This window comes from Silene latifolia, chromosome Y (assembly GCF_048544455.1).
Source record: "Silene latifolia isolate original U9 population chromosome Y, ASM4854445v1, whole genome shotgun sequence".
Taxonomy (NCBI): Eukaryota; Viridiplantae; Streptophyta; class Magnoliopsida; order Caryophyllales; family Caryophyllaceae; genus Silene; species Silene latifolia.
Window position 1 is genome coordinate 311,251,069 of NC_133538.1, and position 22,242 is coordinate 311,273,310.

A 22,242-nucleotide genomic window follows, 5' to 3' on the forward strand; every position below is an offset into this window, starting at 1 on the left:
CTTAATATTCACTATTTCTGAATGTTTAGGGCCCAGAAAATATTTCAGCTTTTACACCATTAGATTAGCCAATCAGTCTTCACTTAGCTGGTAAAATCATTACATGGTGACACTTAAGAACTGAGTTGAAACCTGTTAGCATGAAAGTCGATACTGTAACACCCTCAATTATCGCGGAAAAGTAAACACGTAATTTTACAGAAAAACTGACAGGATATGTTTGTAATAGGTTCAATTGGGTAAAAACCTGTAATTTTTAAAACCTGAACCTGTTATAAAGATATCCAAAAGGGAAGGTGTCAAACATGCAAGGTCCAAAATAAAAGAAGTTATACAAACCAAATATGAGAAAGGGAGACATATGTCCCTAAAATGAATGTGACATAAAAAGGGTTTAAGGGTCACAATGAAATAAAACCAGTCTAGGTCCCAAGGTTACTTTGCTCGCTAGCTCGTCCATGTACCCCATATATGCATCACCTACCTGTCATTCGCATTTTATACAAATACGAAAGCCACAGTCAGTGGGGAGTAACTCCGAGTTCTCCCAGCCACGAAATGTCATAATTAATATAACATGTAAACATAAGAATATGAATATGAATAACTCATAGCCTTAGCATATAGATGCTAGACAATCATGCTCATCATGTGAACAATAATATAACAACACATAGTCCTAGCATGTGAATACTAGACCGGCTCATACTACACTATCATGTGAATCACATAACATCCAGGAATCCAAACTCTATCAACCATAGCCGGCTTGCATCTCACCTTCTATGATTCATAGAATCATCAAACAAGAAAGGGCAATATATCAAAGACAGGCATAAGTTCTTAGTACCGTCAATAGTCACTCTGTAACTCGAGTCTATACCACGAGGTAGGGAAGGTAATCGAACCGGTATCTTGGCTCAGCGGTTAATATTAATAAAACATGGCCAAGACACAACACAACCCTAGCCTAAAATCTGCGCAGACCTAGACATGCGGATACACACCACCGCACCCAAGACCCACAATTTTTCTAAAACAAAGTGAGTACCCTAAGGAGTCCACCAAAGGGTTGGCTAGTACTTAAGCTGACCACTTACTATCAAAATAAGTAACGAGGTCATGCCCCAACTTGGATATAAATCCACTAGTCAGGAACACAAAGGCTATCAAGCAGTGAACATATACTCGTCAAAGACTATAAAGACCTATCTATGATGAAGGCCGAAATACTCACCTAGGACCTAGTCCCGCCTAGTCCCGACTTGAATACTTTAGCCCACACCACACAAGACAAGTAAGACACCCACTTAACCCTAAGAGGGCAAAGAGTCCAACTTACCAACATAAATGCTAACATTCTATCATGTGAAAGGCTATATAAATGTCTATTCAGCAGACAATCCAACAATATCCTCAATATCAATGATAATCCAAATTCCTGCTAACCGTTAATCTCATAATTCATGAGAACAAGCTAAAATGGCAACAAGGCAAGAAGACTCAAGTATAAAGCATCCAAAGCATCCAACAACCAACATGTGAAATGATAATTACAAATATCAAGGCATAACATAAAACATCGAATCTCACCTCAAAGACAAACCCTCGACCCGAGTCCCGCGACGGGTCATCGGTCAAATCGAGGCTGACTGGTTTAAACCTAGCTTGACCAAACTCGTTCGGTCAATCTGGCCCAGCTCAGAGTCTTGGCCTACTTTGGCCCAAATTACAAATTTTATCGCTATATTATTCTCATGCTATTTCCAATTTCTATCATGTGAAAAACGAAAGTAACACATTATCAATCACCTAAACACTTAACAAACAACAAGCACAACATTAACTACTAATGTGACATTAATTCGTCGAGTAACTCGGAATAGTTACCTTAAGCTAGCAAAGAGACAAGCAATAAACTTGAGAAAGCTTCTAAAACCCAAAATTACTCTTCATCTTCAACCACATATGAGTCACCTAAAATAATTATGTGAAAGGACGATATTAACGAATTATCGTTATATAAAATATGAGACGGAAATTAATTTAATTATATTTTAAATAAACCAAACTAGCGTCAAAACAATTTATAGATACGGCGCAAACTCGCGATTTAGCCAAAGCATCGCCTAGGCCACGGCAAAGCCATCGCCAAATTCTTTGCTAGGCTACAACAGCCACGGCCAGCTAAAGAGCCACGGCCAAAGCCGTTTGCTAGGCCAACCTTATAAAAGTCACTCGTCCCAAAAATTAATTCAATCTCAACTCTCTACCCCATCTCTCTCATTACTCCGTCCTATAATATAATACTCCATAGTAACCAGATTTCCATCTCAATTTCAATATCGATATTGTCAAATATTCCATTAAAGGAATTGCTCAACATTTAGAGTATAACTCCAAGCTACTCACCCACTAGCCTTGTACAAAGAGAGCGACAATTAAAACACACTACGTAAAACCCATTCCAGATATCATAACCAAACCTCAGAGTCGTTGCCAAATAATTAAGTGCCTCAACTCTCGATGAGGTACAATGATATATCCATAATTCATGGTCACATGCATACTCTCACATAATTCCTATGGGAATAAAACCATGCTGCTCAAAATTCAATACAACGCCACCACCATCTAAACCATATTGAACCATATGTACACAAAATCTAATTACCAAAACATACTTAACTGTCGAAATAATCCATGTCGGCCAAAGATTTGAGAACCATTCTAAATATAATACTCCGTAATGTATACTAGAGATCCTTTATATAAGAAAAACTCAAAACTCACTTCACTAAGAAGCATTAATCTTACGAACAGGTTTTCATACTAAAATCTATCACCATTAGCTATTTCAATAATGACTAAGTACCACACAATCCAATTCCATGTTACCTGTTCTACTTAAAACCCCAAATAATAATAATAATATTAGGGCCGATAGAATCGTGTTACCTTAAACGCCCCTTATTTTTCGAATAAATGGTCCACAAGGCACGAGCCTCACCCCGGGTCTTCGAATCCTTCATAAAAGGGCAAGAAAACGGAATAAAGAAGCTAAAAGACGACACTTTTATAAGACGGCGAAAGACGAAACCACTACAAAAAGGAGACTTTCTTACCTTAAAAGGAGGAGGAAGGAAAGGGGAAGAGAATGGTACAAAAATTACGGAATTTGGTCGAGAAATGGGCCGGGATCTGAGGTTTGAAGGGTCGATTAAAAATGGCGTCTTTGTTTTGTTGATTCGGTGCTGCGTGTTACTGTTGTTGTTGCAAATAAACAAAGGGGAAGAGAGGGGTGGGGACGTGAGTATATTATTATTAATAATAATAATAATAATAATAATATATAAAAGAATGAGTGACGAGCTTGCTTGCCTGCTATATATTATACGTACGTTTCTTCATCGTTAAGTAATTTCACTCGTTTTTAAAATCGTCTCGAGTTAAATAGAAGCGATTTTAGTAAAGTTTTTCGAGATAAAACATACTCAATAATAAATAAATTTAATGAATGAAAATAAAATAAACTCAGCTAGTTAACTAAAATAATACGAAATTAGCTCGAATCGGAATTATTAGAGATTTTAACTAAATTAGCGGTTTTTAAAGATATTTGCTAATTTAGCGGAACAAACTCGAAATAGCTAACTGATCCGTCTGGAGCCCACTTAGCTCGACTTCGATAAGGGACTTAGAAAGAAACAAAAAGTTATTAAATAAATAAAACTATTTACATGAACCCATAAAAAGTCAACTAAACAAACTCGAGCTAACTTTTAAAAGAACTTATTAATGATTATTAAATTTAACGTAACGAATTATAAATGTTCCGGGTATAATTCCAGAGCAAGTATCGTTACCACCCGTGGCTTGTAGAATAATGTCTTGGGTTAGACCCTTCGTGCTTCTATCGTCTCCCTCGGCCTTCCCTGCAACAATGAACGAACTGAGGGCTTGGCTTTGTGCCAAGCGTACCCACTCCGACGCCCAAGTCAGTGAACTTAGAGGTATAAGTTGTATGCTAATTGGCTAGGAATGTATTGTAGAGAGATAAGAGAGATGTTACCAGATGAATAGTGTATTTAGGTTTAGTTGGGAGATCCTTTCCTCAAAGAAGGTTGAGGAGTATTTATAGGCTTTCACCTTTTGTCACGTAGTGGCCAAGTGGCCAAGTGGCTTATCAGGTGGAAAGACCGTTCTACCCTCGGCCGATGAACCTATGGCAGCCTACAGAGGGTCTTGGATATGAGTACGCGGGTATGTGTCCATTACCGGAGTTGTCGGCCGAGACGCTGGCTATCCTGGCCGATGGGATGCATCGGCTAGACAGTCTAAGTCGTTGACTTTTTGTGGATATCTTTGACCTTGCTCGGTGTGTTGACTTTGGGTCGGTGCGAGAATATGCCCCATCAATTTGCCCCAGCGTAGTCTATGCCGTGGTATGGGCTCCGATGTATCCGAGCGTATATTCTCGCACAATCTTCCGCAAATTTCAGATCGGTGTCTTCTTGTGTACCGGCGTGGCTCTTGTCAGCCGCACCATATACCATATCCCCCTCCACATGGATGCGTAAAGGGTATCCGATGTGGAAAAGGAACATGACGCTGGCCGAGACCAGGGCCGAGAGTCTTGGTGACTTTGATTGCCCCCGGCCGGTGCTCCATGACTTGCTTGATCGGTAGCCGGCGGAGAGTAGATACCCAGGAATTTGCTTGAAATGAACAGTCGCAGAGATGTGAATAGGCTTGTTGAAGACGCTTGGTCACTGTTGCATTGATTGACATTCAACCAATTGACGATTGACATTCCGCGGTTGCATGCTTGACACGTGTGTGTTCGCTGATTGGTTGACACTTCATGGGCTGTGCCCTGATTGGTCCTTCTTCATGGGCTTTCCTCTATAAATGGGGAAGTTATTCCGTGATTTTGGCCTCCATTTTATTTTTCGAAAATTTTTCTCTAAAATCTTCATCTCTCCAAACTTTCAAGGGTTTTCTTCTTCTTGATCTTCGGAGTTTTTGACCCGGCGAGTGTTTTTCTTTAAGGTAAACAAGCGAACTTTTATTTTTTTTTTTGTTAGTAATTTGTTGTGAACATGTCTTCTGCTGATGCTGGACCTAGTAAACCTGCGTCGGGGGGCCCTAGGTCTCCCTCTCCTGAAGTTGATCCTCAAATTCTTGAGGAATGGGAGGACTCTGATTCCTGTGGCGACTTTGGTGATGATTTTGGTGATGAAGTGGAAAGGTCCCGCCCTAGTGAGGGGAGACAGTACATCATGGATCACGGCTATGTCTGTAAGATCTGCCTTGATCGTGCTTGGTCCCGTAAGCTTGCCCGTTGTTCCGGCGGGAAACTTTTCGAGGATCATTTTTTCTTGGGTAGGGGATATGAAATTGTTATCCCTAAGGAGGGTCAGGCTGTATGCTGCCCTCCGCCGGGCTGTACTGGCGTGTACCTGCGGCATTTGGAGTTCGGGCTTCGGTTTCCGCTGAACGGGTACGTTGTGGCCATAATTAGAGCCATGAACGTTCTGTTGCCCAACCGCACCCTGGCCATGAGGACCATAATTGGTTTTGTCTGGCTTTGTCTTTTTAAGGGAGAGGCTCCGACGGTGAATTTATTCCGCCGACTCCATCATCTCAAACCGTCACTCTCTGGCCGTGTTGGGTGGTACAGTGTACAAACGGAGCAGGGTTATGTCTCTGCTGACAAACCTTCTTCTTGCAAGGGCTGGCAAGGTCAGTGGGTGTATGTCAAAGTGCCGAATGACTATCCGCTGCCCCGTTCCTTCCAGCACCGGGTTAATCTGCGGTGTGAGACTAGGGCGGAGCATGACAGATGGGTCACTCGTAAGCATCTTAAAATGGACGCTAGCAGGGTCCCTCTTACGGAGGATGAGAGACTGGCGATGAGGCTCTTTGAGGTGGACAAGCGTGGGATGCCGAAAAGATGGATTCCCCCAACGCAGATCATTCTTCAGGATGAGCCGCTCTGCTATGTCGGCCTCATACCGGCCCTAGCACGGGGTGAGTGGGGTCGGTGTGAGGCCCTCCGCCGCTCTCAATGTTTCTTGATTTTCGAACTTCGATTCATTTCTTCTACTTGACTTTTGCTTTGTTTCTTTCGTAGACCACTTTGGACCGGAACTACCTGAGGATCTTCTTCGGAGAATGGGGCTACACAAAGATAAAACCGTTGCTAATTTGCACCCCAAGGCTCCAGCCCATGACCGCAGGATGTCGTCGAATGATCTTATGGGAGCGGCTAAAGGTCTTGGGCAAGGAGGAGGCGCAGCGAGGGTTGTTACCGGTGTGGTGCGTCGGGCGCGGAAAGCGGCGCCGGTTTCGGGCCCCGTCCCTCCCCTAAGAAGGTGGAGGTTGTTGAAATTCCCGATGAGGGGGACTACGATGCGGAGGGACCTCCTCTTATCTCGTAGGAGGAAAAGGACAGCTTCTACCGCGGGCAAGGAAGTGCCTCCTCCGGCCAAGAAGCCCAAGCATGGTACCTATCCGGTTTGTGGCGTTGGGCGGCAGGCGGTGGGATCCTCTGCACAGGTTGGTGATCAATGCACCACCGTCAACCCTTCATCTCGGACGGCTTTCGTCTCCCAGCCACAGGCTAGTGGCCAAATTGCCACCGTCGTCCCTTCATCCCAGAAGGCTTCCGTCTCCGAGCTTATAGAGGAGGGCACGAAGCTTATTAGGGAGCTGGCGAGGTGGAACGTGGCTACCGCTGCTCGTCTCAGGGAGCAAGAGAAGGCCGTGGCTCGGGCTGTTCATGAGCGTAATGCCACAAAGCAGGTGGCTGCATCGGCGAAGCTGGATCTCCTCAACGAGCAGAGGCTTAGGGGAGAAGCTGAGAAGGCGCTCTCGGCAGAGAGAAAACTCAGGGAGGACGCTGAAAAGGAGGTCCTTGCTGAGAGGGCTAAAGCCGAGGCTGCGGCTACCGAAGCCGCGGAATCTGCGGAGGAAATGTGAGCTTGCTCAGGGCGCGCCGACCTCTACCTCAAGCAGAGGAACGAGTCCCGGGACCTATTTAAGGCTCGGGGCGGAGGTGGTTCGGGGCGGAGATGCCATCATCAAGCAAAAGGAGGCGGACATCGAGATGCCGCAAACCGACCGCTTCCCAAGTCTTGCGCCGAGTTCGGATTTGTCCGAAGATGCTTGCTAGGGAAGTTATCGGGGAGATTTTCCCTCTTGATGGTTCCTTCCCGTAAGCGATTCGACGTCCGCTTGATGACAAGCTCCAGGCTAAGGTGGATGCCGCGGCGGAGAAGGCCAAGGAGGCGGTGAAGGCGAAGATGGAGAGGGAGGCGGCGCGGAGAAAGCGACTCTTCTTGAGAGAGGGCTAGAGTAGCCAAGGAAGAAGCCGAAAGGATGAGGGCATTTGAGGATGCCGAGGCCAAGGCCGAGGCCGCTAGAAAAAAGCTCATTTGGGTTGCCGCCGAAGAAGACGCGGCTTGATGAGAACAAGTTTACAGCAGATCTGTTTCAGCTCCTCACATGCTACCATGTGCTGCTTGATGAGAACAAGTTTACAGCAGGTCTGCTTCAGCTTTCCAGGGGTCAATTACTCAGCCCTTCCTCTCCGCTATCTCTCGGTTCTCGAACATAATGCTAGTTTTTGCCTCTTTTTGTACAAATTGACCTTGGTAGATTATATTTCGGCTTATCCCTGTGGGGACGGCCGTCGTCTGTATTCTTTTCACTTGTAATTCTTGTAACTTATCTTCTAATAATAGTTCGTTTCTTTCGCCTTCGGCCTGGCCGAGGTCTTTATCTCATCTTTGTCGAGTTCTCCCGTTTTCCTGATTGAGCGCTCTTTTCGTTTCCGTCTTGACCTGGCCGGGGCCGTCTTAAAGTGTGTATCTCGACTGTGTCTCAATGCTTCCAAGACACTTTTGCTTTTGCGAACGTAGTGTGCGGACGGCCGTTAATTCTTGTCGTGGTATCCGCCTTACGAGGGTGGTTGCCACTCTTATCGGTGCGACAGTGTGAGCTGGCGCTAGTTTCTTGATGGAGACCGCCGCTCTTGTCGGTATGACAAGTGTGAGCGCGTCTGTTTCTTGATAGCGTGTTACGTGGCGTCTACCACTTGGAGTGACTGCGACGGCATCAAACCTCTTGGGGTGGCTGCCGTGGCGTCTACTACTTGGGGGCTGCGACGGCGCTAGTTTCTTGATGGAGGCGCCGCTCTTGTCGGTATGACAGTGTGAGCGGCGTCTGTTTCTTGATAGCGTGTTACGTGGCGTCTACCACTTGGAGTGACTGCGACGGCATCAAACCTCTTGGGGTGGCTGCCGTGGCGTCTACTACTTGGGGTGACTGCGACGGCGCTAGTTTCTTGATGGAGGCGCCGCTCTTGTCGGTATGACGGTGTGAGCCGGCGTCTGTTTCTTGATAGCGTGTTACGTGGCGTCTACCACTTGGAGTGACTGCGACGGCATCAAACCTCTTGGGGTGATTGCCGTGGCGTCTACTACTTGGGGGTGACGCGACGGCGCTAGTTTCTTGATGGAGACTGCCGCTCTTGTCGGTATGACAGTGTGAGCCGGCGTCTGTTTCTCGATAGATAACTGATGGCAAAATTCTGCTTTGATGAAAGGCTTGGATGGTTTAAAAAGAAAAACATGCGTCGGGGTGTCCACAGCTATTTCGGACACCTCCGCAGCTACATAAATTTTACGAGATTACCAATGCCCTAACGGCTCATCACAGGCACATCCCCCCAATCAGCCACTAGTCGTATCCATGAGGTCGCCCCCCTGTTGTAAGGACGGGCTTTTTCCTTTTTCGGACTTCTTCGCCTCTTTGAGGGATTGCATGTTGCAACCTCGGGCGGCTATCTGGACGTTGACCACCTCATCCTTCTCGTTTTTGGAGACGAGCTTATGCGCTTCCCCCCGGTCCGAGACATACATCAGCGTTAGGGCCCGGATGGGACATCTGCGTCGGCCTCGCTCAGGGTGACTCGGCCTATGAGAACGTTGTAGGCAGACGAGCCGTCAATGACGATGAACTCAGCTAGGATGTTTTTAGCCGCGTTCTTTTCGCCGAACGTCACCGGGAGTCTAATTGATCCCAGCGGCACCAGGCCGGCCCCAGCGAAGCTGTATAGGGGGTTGGTGCAGGGGCTTAAGTCCTTGATCTTCAGGCCAAGGCCGAGAAAGCACTCCCTAAACATGATATTCGTGTATGCACCTGTGTCAATCAGGCACCTCTTGACCAGGTGGTTGGATATGTCCAAATTGACTACAAGCGGGTCGCTGTGAGGGGCGATGACCCCTTCGTAGTCCTTTCTTCCGATAGTCATATCGGGGATGCTTGCAGAGGGGATCCTTGAGTTGGGCACAAAGTTGATGGCCTGGTATAGCTCGTTTAGGTGCCGCTTGTGCCCATGAGCGGACCCTCCGTTTTCGTTGCCCCCGATGACAACATGTATCACGCCAATTCGCTCGAAGACGGACTTCCTATCTGAACCGCCGGCGTCGGTCTTTTGGCCTTTTGCAACGTACTTGCCGAGGCTTCCCTTAGGATCGCTCCTCTATGGCATTCTTCGATGGCGGCGATCGTTGGTTAAATGGCCGGTGTGGCCGTGGTACTCACAGTACTGGCTCGTGTCACCGTCACTTTTTGGCTTGGGGGGTCTCTCCCACTTCTGGCCCTCGTTTTTGCTCAGGGCGAAGACTTCGGCGGCTGATGCGATGAGAGGGGTTTTTTCACTATACCGCCTCTGGTGGTACGTTCCTGGATTCCACCCGGCGCCCGCCGAGTCTTGTTTCCGGTCGGACCGTCCGACCGTGATCTCGTTATTCTCGCGGCGTCTTCCTTCGGACCGCGAGCCGTTGTTGTCGCGGCGTCCTTCGTCCCGGGCCGTCCCGCCCGTGACTCTTCTTTTTCGGAGTGCTCGGCTTCGCGGGGATCTTCCGTGTTTTGTGGTAGTCTTCCACCTTGATGGCCTCGGGTCGGCCAACTTTCTCGGGCGGCGTCCGGCCTAGGCCTCCGCTCTTGATGAGCTCGTTTTTAAGGCTCCCCGGGAGGCCCTTCATCGCGAAGGCCGCCGGCTCGGGATTAATTTCTCGAATCTGCTGGACTTTTCCATCGAACCTCTTCACATAGCTCCGGAGAGACTCGCCCCTCCCTGTCGATAGTCGGGAGGTCGATGTCTCTACGGCCCTTCTCTTGTTGGGCAGAGTACCGGGCTAGGAAAGCGCCCTTCAAGTCGGCGTAATAATACACCGAGCCGTCAGGAAGTCCTTTGTACCGCCTCTCCGAGCCATCCCATGCAAAGTTGTTGGGAAAATTCGGCACTGACCTCATCGGCCGCTCCCATACCGACATGTAAGACTCGAAAGCCTCGCGTGGTCGATCGGATCACCATCTCCTTGTACGACGAGGTGGTAGCTTGAGCTTGTTCGGCACCGGACTTCTAAGACGTAGGCGTTGAGGGGCCGCCTAACCATGTGTCGAACGACACGCGGCGATCGGCTTCTTGCGTCCCTAACCTGGCTCCTTCCTCCGTGACGGGAGGGGCTCCTTCTTCGACTCGGGCTTCTTCTCCAACTCGCCGAGTCGGACTCCTCCTGGCTTCTTCGGGGTGAGCCTCGTTCGTGTGGCGGGGACGCTGTCCTCCCCCGAGTGCGGGAAGGACTTAGGTCTACCGCGCCCACTTTGGGCTCCCCCGGCGTCTTGATTGGGCCGGCTTCTCCTAGTGCTCCGTTCAAATTTCTCGGAGTCATATTTTGGGCCCTGGTCTCCCGGACAGTTTCCGCCGCTCTTGTCGACGTGACAGTGTGAGCGGGCGTATTACTAATTAGGTCTAGGAGCATCTTCAGCCTTGCTACGTCAACCACATGTCCCATGATGGTGACCTGGTTGGCTGGCAGTGGCGTGTCGGGTATTGATGGCATCCCGAACTCCGGTTGGATTACACCGCCGGTGGAGGGTCGTACGACTCGTAATTGTTGAAAGTATCATCTTGGTAAAATGTGGTTTCGTCGGTTACGACTGCATCTTGTTGTTTCGACATTTTCTTAGCTTTTTGGGTGGGTTTTTGTTTGGGAATCAATGTGACTAGCTTCTAGTGTCTTTTCCCACAGACGGCGCCAATTGTTCCGGGTATAATTCCAGAGCAAGTATCGTTACCACCCGTGGCTTGTAGAATAATGTCTTGGGTTAGACCCTTCGTGCTTCTATCGTCTCCCTCGGCCTTCCCTGCAACAATGAACGAACTGAGGGCTTGGCTTTGTGCCAAGCGTACCCACTCCGACGCCCAAGTCAGTGAACTTAGAGGTATAAGTTGTATGCTAATTGGCTAGGAATGTATTGTAGAGAGATAAGAGAGATGTTACCAGATGAATAGTGTATTTAGGTTTAGTTGGGAGATCCTTTCCTCAAAGAAGGTTGAGGAGTATTTATAGGCTTTCACCTTTTGTCACGTAGTGGCCAAGTGGCCAAGTGGCTTATCAGGTGGAAAGACCGTTCTACCCTCGGCCGATGAACCTATGGCAGGCCGGCAGAGGGTCTTGGATATGAGTACGCGGGTATGTGTCCCGGCTGGCAGGTTGTCAGGCCGAGACGCTGGCTATCTGGCCGATGGGATGCATCGGCTAGACAGTCTAAGTCGTTGACTTGCTGTGGATATCTTTGACCTTGCTCAGTGTGTTGACTTTGGTCAGCGGTGCAGAATATGCCCCATCAATAAAGAAATTAATTAATTAGCTGAGAAAATAAATATATAAATCGTTAACCAACGTAATTAAATATAAAGTAGCAATTAAAAGAATTTTATCCAACTTATTAAAATACGGGGTGTTACAATCACCCCACCTTTTAAAAAGTTTCGTCCTCGAAACTTGAAAGTAGAAATGAAAGGTTATATAAAACAAAACTGGAACTTTGGAATCGGTAACCAAAACATTTAAAAGGTTACTTATTGTAAGACCTAAAATTCTTTCAAAAGTTTCAAATAAAATTTTCCGACAGAACCAGACTCTCATCAGAGGAACGGAAGTGTCCTCGTTACGTATTCAAGAACATCACATTCCAAATCAAAGATAAGGTCAAAAAGTAAATCATTTGTATAAATCGAAAATCAAAATACTTTCGAAAACATTAATGAAGAGTTTTCAAAAGTATAAGTCTCATTCATGGAACGAAATTGCCCTTGTCGTGCACCCAAGAGCGCTAACTTTCCATGTCAAAGACAAATTTAAAACCGAAAATCACTCATCGACAAGAGTAGAACAAGTTATTAAACGTTTCTAATAACGAGTTTTAACATCCGATCAACGTTAAAATCAAAATAAGAGAAAGGTAATCTACTCAAATTTTCTTTTGCAAAAAAAAAACCAAAATAGAAATAAAGGTTTCACCTTTAAATAACTAAAAGGGGAGTTAAATTCCTGCAATATAATATTAAACTTTGACAAAGGCATCATAATAGATCAAAGTGAGTAGAAATTGGATAAAATTTACAAAAATCTCAGGTTTAGCAACTCAAAACCATGATAAGGAAGTCTATACTCAAAGAACAATTAGAGAATCAAATCGAATTTTCATTTTCCAAATCTTTACAAGTAGGGAAAATTTTGTAATGGTAACATAAATTTTTAACAACGAACCAAAAATAGTAGTTTGAAATATTTTGAAATTGTGTGAAATGAAAAGTAAGTTGGGCATCATAAATACAAGTATGCTAAGAGGGTTCAAGCTTAACCAACAAAAGAGCTATAATGACTTTCATAGGGTAAAAATTGAAGTCAAAATTACAAGGATGTTAAAGATAGAGTTTTCCAAGATACGAGTGTCAAACTTAAAGGAGGAGCAAGATGAAGCGAGGAAAGGAGGTATGAACGGTAACACTTATGGTCGAAGAAGAAGGGAATTAGACAAGAAGGGAACGCCAAGTACTTGAATCCCAAATAACATCACTCCCAAGGGTTTCCTCAAAACACTTATGTTACATCATCTTAAGCTATTCCATGAAACAAGGTACTTCACTATAAGTGTGATTTCACCACTTCAAATCCTCAAACATCTACTAACCACCTCCATGAGGTCAAGGTCAAAGCTCCTAACAACGCTATACCCATATCCAACTAGTGTCAACTATGAGCTCCTAAAGATGGTAAACCATCAATCAAAAATCCAAGTTCAAAAGTTCTTTTATACAATCTAACATCCTAAAGGTATCTCTTTCCAAAATCACGTCATAAACTTTACTCCATGTTTTACTCCTAAGGTAATAACGCTCAACCTACTAAGCTTTCAAATCCCAAACATAAACAACAAAGCCAAGTTCTATAATTTTAGTAACATAGGCAACTCACTCTTAACACAAAGAATCCACCAATCGATTATACTTACTTTGTCAAGGAACTAGGTATAAGAATCACTAAGTATGTCTCATCACCTTACCTAAGTCTTTCTAACATCACGACTTCTCAAAGCCAGGGTTAAGGGTCAGACACAAACAATCTCCTCAAAAATCGAATTTTCCAACTAAGGTTAACACCCCACAAAAGAAAGAGAACTATCTAGAAGGCGTTAAGGGAGGATTAGCAAGGGTGAAAGGACAAGTTGGGAGGATACAAATGTAACTTCCTAGGAAGAAGAATAGAGAGTTTAGAAGAAGGATAGGCACCAAGAGATTAAGAATAAGGCGAGATACAAAAAGAATAAGGAACATCTTTAAGGAAGAAAAAGCATTCTTCAATACTTGAACAAATCTTCAATCTTCGGCAGTAGGCACTAAATAACTTGACCTTAAAATAATAAACTTGAGAGACGGGTAAGATGGGTAGATTTAGGATCTTATGTTGTAGTCTCTTTGTGTTTGCTCTTTGTTAGGTACTAACCTGTTTGTTGATTGTCGTTTAATAATTGTTGCGTTCTTGGATCAATGACCGTGAGCTTATCTATAGCTAATGGAATTATTATCCTTATAAAAAAAAATTTTTGAACTAAAGTTTTTGAAAATATTTTAATGTTTTTCACTGGTTTTAACGTCAATTAGTGTTAAAGCTTGTTATTGGAGACGTCTGATAATGATACAGTTGCTTCCATTATTACACCAAGAATATATAGCATCTGTCATATGCTGAATCAAATCAGCATTGCTTAGAACCCTAAGTACTAAAACTATGACAAAGTATAGATGTAGAAACTCATATCAATGAAGATAAATATATCATTCCCCTAGGATACTACCTCAAATCCAATGATGTCTAAACTAACCCGTAGTTTGAAATTGTCATCATGCTTTCAAAATCAAATCGAGAGCAACCTAGTAACACCAAACTACACAATCACCAACAAAGGAGCTTTCAAAATCCCCACATTAGCATCATACTAAATATCAGATCAACACCCATTACAATCACCAGAGTTATGTTAAGCAACCACTTGTTTAAATTTAGGGTTGACCTTCACTGAGATTGAAGTTTTTCCAGTTTGATAAGAATTCCAGTGTTTGATGGTGATATCTATTGACTTCTCCAATTGTTTGGATAAATTCCATTAAACACATCGTGTTGCGAATTAACATTCTATATTTTCAGGAATCTTAAAGCAATTAATGAATCAAGATGTACGTTCTGCTTGCTATATTCAACAAATTGAATGTTCAGATTATCGAAACTAAAACCCATTTTACGGAAATACAAGAATCATAAAACTCGAAATTCATAAAGTTATGCTCCAATTTACGATAATATACCATAAAATGAGATCGACTCGTAATAGAAAAGAGAATAATTGAAAAAATTTAGAAGATGAATCGTAATTAGAAAGCTTACATTTACGGCGTCGTACTGGAATCAGCAATCAAATAACGAAGATGGTACGTAGAAGAAGAAAACGAAAGGACTTCAGTATATGGTAAATGAAGATGATCTGAAAGATGAAGATGAAGATCATCTGAAAGAAGACAAAAGGTCTTCGGCGGTGTATTTTTGATAGAGATGAAGATGAAGCGGTGTTTTTTTTTTTTTTTTTTGCTAAAGGCTAAAGCGCTGTATTCTCGAAAGTTCATTTTTGCTTCCCGCCTAACTTTCACTACTTTATTTTGACCGCCTAATAAAAAAAAATCAAAAATCAGGCAGTATTTGTCTATTTGAGTATGAGTGTTGCATTTGGTATTCATATAAGCAACACTTTTGTTGAAACGATGCATTATAGAACTTTATGCAATATTTTTATTAAAAGTGTTGCGTAGCTAATATTTTTATTATAAAACGCAACACAAAAAATAAGTGTTGCGGTCGAAATGTTGCAATAGCTTAATTTTGTAGTAGTGTCGAATTTTCAATTGATTGAAATTTGTTCCATTGATTTGTTTAATTCAACTTTTGTCTTTGTTATCACTTTAAACCTGATTGATTAAATAGATTTGTCTAATTTAATGGGTTTTCTTCTAGAAAGTTAATAGCATTATTTAATATCCTACTGTTTAATTTTAGGATGGATACTCCTTTCTATATTGATGTCAGACTTCATGTTGGTGGGCGTTTTGAGTCTATTTCTGGAAAAACCCAATATGTTGGTGGTATCCTTGTTTTGATGACTGGTATTTTGAGTACCAAACTCACTTACTGCATGATAGTTAATGAAGCAAAAAAAAGGTGGGCCAGGATGTGAGTGTCTTTATATGGTTTAGGAGGCATGGTTTGACTTTGAATTTTGGGAGAACACTAGTATTAAATGATAGGGATATTCCTGATGTGCTCAAGTCAAGGGATAAGGATAACAGGGTGGACTTGTATGTCACCACAAGGGCTATTCCCTTTGTAACTCCAAACATCAGTTCTCCTCATAAATACAGAACAAAATTGGTGAATGAGCTAGATAAGATTTATGAGCTCATTGGACAAAAAGCTAGGCCTTCCAAAAAGCCATCACCTAAAAAAAAGCCCACTTCCAGCAGCCCATTTAGAAGGAGCCCTAGATTTACCAACCACTTTTATATTCATGATTCAGATGAGGACATCCCTCTTGACATACCACCATTACAGGTTATTCACCCAACAACATCAAATACATCATTCAAAATACCCTCAAAAACACCATTTCAAGTACCCTAAAAAACAGCATCAAAAATACCTTTTAGAAGACCTGTGAAACCTACTGTTCAAGTTGAAGGTGTTGCTTCTGTGTCTGATTTAGGTGGGGTTAAATCTGTTGATGTTGGTGGATCTGGTGTTGGTGGACATGGTGTACAAAGATCTGCTGTAGGTGGTGCTGCTTTTGGAGGAATTGAACTGAGCAGGTGAAGGGTAGTGTGTCAGTTAGAGGACCTGAGAAGGTGAAGGGTAGTGTGCCAGTTAGAGGACCTGAGTAGGTAAATGCTAGTGAGGCAGTGAAGGGTACTGAGAAGGTGAAGGGTAAGAAGCACGTGGCTGAGAAGGAGAAGGGTAAAAAGGAGGTGACTGTGAAGGTGACTGAGAAGGGGAAGGGAAAAAAACAAGTGGTTGGTAAAAAAAATATTAAAAAAGGCAAAGCTGTAAGGAAACCTGTGCTTAGTGAAGATGATGAAGGGGAACAATTTGTAGTAAGTGAAGGGGAATCTGACCTTGCAGATTCAGATTTTGAGGTTAAGGAAGAAGACCTTGTTGCTGAAGATCTGTTCCAAAAGACAGAGGATAAGAGAAAAGGGGATAAAGGGAAAAGTAAAGCTGAATTTTTAGAAGAATTAGAGGAGGAAGTCTATGAATCTGATGATGATTTGAGAAGCCTTCAGGGTTCAGATGATGAGGGGGTGGTGGTGTTGTTTTCAACCCTGCCACTGACTTTAAGAAAAAGGTGAAGTTGGACACTGGTTTACAGTTCACCAGTGTTGAGGTACTAAGGCAAGCAGGGGCGTCTCAAAACAATCGGAGATCCGGTGCGAAAAAAAAAGGAGGCCCTAAAATTACACTCGAAACTTTGTAAAAAAAAACCCGAACATATTAAATTTCCATTTGCTTAACTTTGATTACATCATTTATTCATTCAAAATACTCCAACCATATTTCTTGTACTCCTATTTATTGGAAAAGTAACCTCTTACGAGCCTTTCTTGAAGCAAATATATCAATCAAATTTTCATAATCAACCCTTTTCAGCAAATCTTTCTCTATGGCTATCAATGCCAATCCATTAAGTCTTTCTTGCAACATTGTGGAGCGTAAATAATATTTCAACAACTTCAGCTTTGAGAAACTCCTCTCTGCAGATGCAACCGTCACAGGTATAGTCAACAAAATTCGATACACAATAAATGCATTACGAAAATAACAGTTACGTTTCAAAAACGCTAAGATATCCATGGCTTTCATCTCTTCATTAGGCAAAGTTTCTTTAAGCAATTTTAACTCCATATAAAGATCGTTTTCATTAATATCAAATTGTTTGCCATTAGTAAGAGCCTTTTCAAGATTAATACACTGAGAATTTAAAGTCTCATTATCTAATGATTGCAAATTATTAGAAGTGAACAAAAATCCAAAAATACTTTGAAACTCTTTATATTGCTCAAATCTTTTACCGAGTGAACCGATAGCCTGATCAACAATATATACGAAATAATTCACTCTAAATGACTCTTCGGTAGTTTGGTGAACCTCATCAGATAAGCTTGTTTGATTTTCATCAAATTGTCGTTTCCTTCGAATTACTCGTTTTTTTGGAAATACTGGATCCACATTCAATTCAACAGCAATTTTTTTAGCTACACTTACAGCATCCAAAAATCCAAATTCTCTATATTCTTCAAAAAAAATTCAATTTCCTAATATCTTCAATTGCTATATCAAGAACCATATCATGGGATTGTAAATTTTTACTAACATAATTAACTCTATATAATATTTCATACCAAATGACTAGTGCTACCAAAAACTCAAAATCAACAAGTTCATTTTTTGCCAAGGAGTTAGCTTCACTCCTTATCTTAGAATCATTATCAGTTTCGCCTACTTGAAGTAAAGCTTCACGTACCTCCGCAATTTGAAATCTTATAGCTTGAACACTTTCCACACGGCTCTCCCAACGAGTAGATGATAACGGTTTTAAAGTAAGATCGGGTAAATTTTCTAACAAAATTTTCCATCTTTTTGTTGAATTTGAAAAAATAGTATATATTCGTTGAATGATTCCAAAAAAATCCTTTGCCTTCCCACAACTATTCGCAATATCACATAATGTTACGTTAAGACTATGAGAACCACAAGGAGTAAAAAATGCTCGAGAATTTGTATCTAAAAGTTTTTTTTGTACACCTTGGTGTTTACCTTTCATATTTGACCCGTTATCTTAACTTTGTCCTCTCACATCATCAACATCAAGGTCAAGTGATTTCAACTCACTTTTTAAAACATTAAAAAGACCTTGACCAGTAGTATCGTCAACATTCAAAAATCCTAAGAAAGACTCTTGAACACAAACAGAATTAGACGACACATCAACATATCTCAAAATCAATGACATTTGTTCTTGATGACTAATATCAGGAGTGCAGTCAAGAATAATCGAAAAATACTTTGCTTGTTTAACATTTTTAATAATTTCAACCTTAATAATAGAAGCAATAAGAAGTATCAATTCATTTTGAATATTATGACCAAGATAATGAGAATGAATCTTAGCATTAGATATACGAAGAACATGCTCTTGAATAATAGGGTCAAATTTCACTAACATTTCAATTAAACCTAAAAAATTACCATTGTTATTTTGATACAATCTTTGTTTCTTACCACGGAAGGGCAAGTTATGTTTTGCTAGAAATTCTACTACATATATAATTCTTTGCAATAATTTTTTCCAATGTTCTTTCTCCTTTTTCATTTTCTTTTTAGCCACTTTATCAATTGTTTTATTCTTCCGAACTCGTTCTCGTAAATCGTACCAATCAGTCATATTAGTGAAATGTTCAACACCATTTTCATGCTCATTAAGTCTTTCACTAAGATGAGACCAATTCCCAAAACCCTCGTTAGCTAATTGACCTCTACCACCCCCTTTCCTAAATATTTTACAACAAAAACAAAATACTTTATCAAGCTCTTTGGAATATACAAGTCAATCCCTATCACACTTCTCTCCATTTTGTAAAGACTCTAGTGAACCACGTCGAAGAAAATTGTCTAGATCGTCTATCCTTGGGCCCTTTTTCAAATGATAAATCTCTCCGGGGACCTTTATCAGCTAAAATACTAATCGTATCATTGTCAAGCACATTCCAATTTCTCGGATCAAAAATATCTAAAACACTCTCAACATTATCAACATTTATACCAACAACTTCGTTCACAGTAGCATCATCAATCCTATTGCCATTATTATTATCATTATCATTATTATTTTCATTGTAATCATCATCATTATTGTTAGTAGTAGTATCATCGTCATTGACAATATTATCATTTGCAACCATAACATTACAAGAGTCGTCTTTGTGGGCATAATTTGCAGCCGTTTTGTTAACAATAACCAAATTATCATCATCAATAGCATTTTCTGCCGGAGTACTTGACTCTTTCACAAAAAATTTATCAAGGGCTCCGGTTTGGGATCGAGTTAACTCTTCTATTCGTTTCCTTTTTTTACGTTTTTCAGACCCGGAATCAAACTTTCTCGGTGGCATATTAAAAATTGATAGAAGTTAAAGAAACAACCTGATACAGTAGTCTTGAAATCGATGTACAGGTGTTCTATACTCCACGGTTTGAATCGATTTCCATCAATAAAACTTATAGATTTGATTAGGAGAACCTTCAATAAAAACATCATAAATAATTTAGTCATATGATTGATCCCCAATTAATGAAAAAAGAAGAGTTAGGCGTGAAATTTTGATAAACTGAAATATCAAATATGCCTAATTACTTTGGATGATTTAGACGGTCAGTGGTCAATATTGCAACAATGAACAATTGAGGGGTAGATTTTGGCCAGATATTTAAACCCCGTCGCCGTCGATAATTTTTCAGACCCATTTAAAGAATTAACGAAATTAATTATGAATTACAAATGAATTAAAACTAAAATTCATAAAATTAGGGAGGAATTAATACCTTATCTTTAGATTATTTCGTCTGTGTAAACCTTTCGCCTTGAAATTGATGAACAACGATGAGTAATTACTAATTTGATTGAAGGAAAAATTGAGGGATGAGAAGTGATAGTAAATCAGTGCCATAATTGTGTGAAGATTCAAGAATATATAATCAAAGATTTAGAGATTTTTGAACGTTTGATTATTTGGGGAAATCTCAATCGATATATTGGGAAGGAGAAATATAAGGAGTGATTGAAGGATTAATTATACTGATATCTTGACTATTGACTCAAACGTTATCATTATTAGGTTTGGTAGTTCTTTTTTTTTTTTTTTACATAGGAAAGGATAACGAGAACTTGGGCCCAAATTTTAGAGGCCCAGTTCAGGCGCACTGGGCTGCCTTGGGCCTGATACGCCCCTGGAGGCAAGCACTGAGGGCTCATGCCATTGAAAATAGGTATGACTATTATTTTTTACATAATGGTAAAGTAAAAGTAACAGTCTACAGTAAATACAAATGTAAATGTCCATGGGACAAGGTAAGAAGTAAGATTAGGTGTGTGTGTGTGTGTGTGTCACAATTTTCTGTGTCCATTTAGAGTATATGCCACATCATCAGATAATAAGGAGTTTATGGTGATTAGAACAATGAACTTGACCCATAAATGTTCATTTAAAGGAGTTACTAGGAAACTCTCTTCAGAATATTTAGCTGAAAAATATCTTGAGGATTGGAGAGAAAATCCTGGTTGGGATTTGTCTAAATTTGTGAAAAATGTGTATAGGACAATGGGGGTGAAAATTAGTTATTCCCAAGCATGGTTAACTAGGGCTAGGGCAAAACTAATGATTAATGGTGACGGGGCTGATGAATATGGTAGAGTGTGGGATTATGCACATGCCTTGATCACCTATAATCCAAGAACAATAGTCATTGTTGTTGTGGACCATGTCGAAAATCCCCCTAGTTTCAAAGAATGTATGTGTGTTTGAAGGCTTGCAAGGTGGGTTTTTTGGCTGGTTGTAGGCCACTGATTGGTGTTGATGGCTGTCATCTTAAGGGCCCATACCCAGGCATGTGTTTAGTTGCTGTCAGTATGGATGGAAATAACAACATCTATCCTGTGGCATGGGCTGTGGTTGAGGTTGAAAATACCCAGACTTGGACTTGGTTCTTGAGCTTATTGATGGAAGATATAGAGAAGGTGGATGGAGAAGGGCTGACTATAATGTAAGACAGACAAAAGGTGTGCACACTTTAATATGTAACTACCTTATTCTATGCAATTTTCTACATTTTTTGTTTTTTTGACAATGCTTTGTATTTTCGACAGAAGTTATTGGAGGCTTTCAATACTGTCACTCCAAAGGCAGAAATAAGGCTTTGTGCAAGACACATATGGGCTAATTTTTAAGTTGCAATGGCCTGGTACACTGATGAAGGAGTCATTTTTGGGCTGCAGCTAGGGCATGTTCAAGGGGTGAGTTCCATAAAGAAATGGAAGGATTCAAGTTGTTGAACAAGGATGCACATGCATACCTATCTGCCATACCAGCCAAGCACTGGTCAAAACATGCATTCTCAACAACAAGCAAGTCCAACATGTTGTTGAACAACATATGTGAGTCATTCAATGTAGCTTTAAAAGAAGCCAGAGATAAGCCTATTATCAGCCTTATGGAATGGATAAGAAGATATGTCATGAAAAGGCATTACGATAAAAGGACAGGAGTTGCTGGGTTTGAGGATAGGGTAATGCCCTTTGTAACAAAGTATTTGAAGTGGGTTGATAGTGAAACCAGGTTTTGCACTTTAATCCCTGCATTTGGTGAAGAGTTTAAGGTGCTTCATAGAGGGAAGCAAAAGGTTGTTAATCTCACAAATAGGACAGGTACTTGTAAGACTTGGGAGCTAACAGGAATTCCATGTCCACATGCAATGATGTGCATAACAGACCAAAGACATGAGGTCCTAGACTATGTTGATGAGGCTTACACCAAAGCCACCTATTTGAGAGCATTTCAGCATCCCATAGCATCCATGCCTGGATATGAAGACTAGGAGAAAGTTGGGCTCACATCTCCTACACCACCACCATTCAAGAAGTTGCCTGGCAGACCTAAGCTAAAAAATAGGAGAAGAGAGGTAGGAGAGGGAACTAGTGGATAACCCAAAAAAATGAGGCAGATTAAAA

General features: G+C 41.7%; 1 long non-coding RNA gene and 1 pseudogene across 1 annotated transcript; both read right to left on the bottom strand.

Annotated features, from left to right (window-relative positions):
* Positions 1–318: 318 nt before the first annotated feature.
* LOC141627094 (uncharacterized) lies at positions 319–3,290 on the bottom strand. The gene is made up of 4 exons (XR_012536655.1): positions 3,126–3,290; positions 2,959–3,026; positions 1,891–1,977; positions 319–484 (listed from the first exon to the last, which is right to left on the bottom strand). It is a non-coding gene; the product is annotated as an uncharacterized LOC141627094 (long non-coding RNA).
* A 13,740-nt stretch (positions 3,291–17,030) lies between these two features.
* LOC141631188 (uncharacterized) lies at positions 17,031–19,449 on the bottom strand (annotated as a pseudogene).
* Between the last annotated feature and the right edge of the window lie 2,793 nt (positions 19,450–22,242).